A 2,985-nucleotide genomic window follows, 5' to 3' on the forward strand; every position below is an offset into this window, starting at 1 on the left:
CGTATTAGAAAAGAGCTGTCCTGACTTGGGGACTTGGAGTGAGCCCCGTTTCAGCAGTGGCAGAGTAGCCAGACTTTCAGGATGCCCCAGCTTCCTTCCTAGCCAGGGAAGGGCCTGGGTGAAGGAGAAAGACTCTGTCTCAAAAAAAAAAATTCTGTATCAAGCTCTGGGAAGGACCTAGAGCTACTGAAACCCTCACGCATTGCTGGTTTGTATGAAGAATAACGCAGCCACTTTGAAAAATAATTTGACAATTTCCCATATGGTTCAACATCATGTAACCCAATGATCCAATGATTCCATTCTACTCAGTTACCCAAAAGAAATGAAAATAAGTGATCACACAAAAAGCCAGTAGGCAAATCCTCATAATGGTTTTATCCGTGATCACAGAGAACTGGAAATCAGCTTTGCATTCTTCATCTGTGGTATGTGTGGACATGGGATTACTACTCTTCAATAAAATGTAACACATACCAGTGAAAACATAAATCAGAATGCTTTCTTGTATATGAAAGATGCTAGATTCAAACAGCTCCATGCTTTATGATTTCATGTGTATGACATTCTGGAAAAGGTACATCTCCAGAGACACAAAGTGGACCAGAGGTTGCTAGGGCCTGGCAGTGGGGTTAGAGGTTGAGTTCAAAATGATATGAGAGGATTTGGGGAGAGTGGTGGGGCTTTCTATTTCTTTTCTTTTCTTTCTTTCTTTTTTTTTTTTTCAAAGACAGGATCTTGACCTGTCACCCAGACTGGAGTGAGGTGGTATAATCACATCTCACCATAGCCTTGACCTCCCAAGCTCAAGGAATCCTCCCACGTCAGCCTCCTAAATAACTTGGACTATTGGGTGTGTGCCACCACACCCAGCTGTATGTTTTTTGTAGAAATGAGGTCTCACTGTGTTGGCCAGGCAGGTCTCAAACTCCCAGCCTCGGGCAATCTTTCGATCTTGTCCTCAAAGCACTGGGATGACAGGCATGAGCCACCGTGCCCATCCATTTTCTGTTTCTTGATTGTGGTAGTGATCACCCGGTGAAAACTCAGACCTGCACATCAGAAAGAGTGACCCTTATAGAGTGTAATTTAAACTACAAAAAAAAAAAAGTGTAATACTGCTTCCAAAAAAAGAAATACGGAGACAGACCTCAGGCGGGGGTAGGGTAAATAAATAAGAGGCAGAAATGAGCATAGTGTCTTTATTGATAAAAACAAAGAAAAAAAGAGAAAATAGAAAAAAGAAAAGAAATGAAAGTGGGGGAAAAAGACCAAAAATAAACAACAACAACAACAAAAAAAAAAACAAGAAAAGAAGAGTCCTTGAGAGCTACAGAGGAAGAGCGAGGTCGGTAACATTTCATGGCCCCAGGTGCAGCAGACTCAGTCACCCTTACCCAATGTTCTGAATCCTAAAATGATGCTCAAACAAGGTCATTTTGCATAAAGCCAGTGCCACGAGCTCCTGGAAAACCCCTTCAATCTTTCCAATGTCTGTGAATGAGCATTATTTTGATTGCTTTTATTTTCTATCCTTTTAATAATTTGTAACGTTTTAATCATTTCAGACACTAAAACATACCATTTCACTATTTGCATTATTGATTTCTGGCTTTTAGTTGTCCTATAAAATGATTACAACTAATCCTGTACACCGCCCCCCTCCACACACACACACACACACACACACACACTCAGACTCTGGCTTGGTTGAATTTTTTTTTTACTGAAGAACCTACAGGGCCGTGGTGGATTGCAGTCAGAAGGATCTCGGGCTTTGTCCACACCTGAACGTGCCCCTAGGTGAATGTCCCAGTTCTCGGCATGACTGGGATGCCTGAGCCTGCTGTATCTTCAGGCAGACCCTTGAGTCATCACATTCTGCCCAGCTAACAAGGGCCAGCTGCACATGGATCAGATTCGTGTCTCCGGTTCCAACCAGGCAGTGACCCAACATTTTTCCAATGCCTGTGTACCCTCTTGGATGGTGAGGGAAGTCAAGTCAAGGGATATAAGAAAGGCTTCCATCACTCAAGGCAATCCTAACATCACTGGGAAAACAAGATTTCACACTGAACACGCAAACAAGCACAGATGCTGATTAAATGATGCAGACCCAACTCACAGTGCTGGAGGGTTCTGGGGAAAGGAGGTAAGCTGGGAAGTAGGGTTTGCTTTCTGTAGACTCTGGGGCTAGAAATGAGATGCTGAGTAGTTGGACTTGTGGGAAGAAGAAGGAAGGACATTCCAAAAAAGAAAAGTTGATTGAGATGGATTCTTACTCTAGTTCCATCGTTTTGGAAAATCATGGCTTAAAAGCGCAAGATTAAGAAAGCATAGACCTGCTAGGTGACATGGCACATGCCTGTGATCCCAGCATTTTCGGAGGCCAAAACAGGAGGATCACTTAAGCCTAGGAGAGCAAGACCAGCCTGAGTAACATAGTGAGACCCCCGTCTCTATCAAAATATTATTTGGGCACGGTGGGAAGCACCTGTAGTCCTAACTACTCAGGAGGCTACAGGAGGATCACCTGAGCCCAGCAGTTTGGGGCTGCAGTGAACTGTGATCACAACCCCCTGACTCAAAAAAAAAAAAAAAAGGGGGGGAATAAAAGAAAAGAAAACATCAACTAATCCTGCACTTTCCCACAAATCATGTACATACACACAGGTTGCTCCCCGGCCCCTTCCTCCACAGCCAAAGAGGAAGATCAACAGTGCAAGATGCAGAGGCAGAGCATTCAAGGAAAACACCATGTCTTATTTTTCTTTCTGCCCCTGACCACAGCTCAGCACTACTCTGACTCTGAGCCTCTGGCCAGCCTCACACACATAGTTACACCCTGGATGGAAAAGCAAAGGATGATGGTAACTTTTGAGACACATACTCAGGAAATGATCTTATCCCTGCCCTTTCAAATGCCTGGGTGGAAATGATGTCTTACAAAGACTTTCATGGCTAAAACCAATCTATGTACCTAAC

This window comes from Colobus angolensis, unplaced genomic scaffold (assembly GCF_000951035.1).
Source record: "Colobus angolensis palliatus isolate OR3802 unplaced genomic scaffold, Cang.pa_1.0 Scaffold577, whole genome shotgun sequence".
NCBI classification, from domain to species: Eukaryota; Metazoa; Chordata; class Mammalia; order Primates; family Cercopithecidae; genus Colobus; species Colobus angolensis.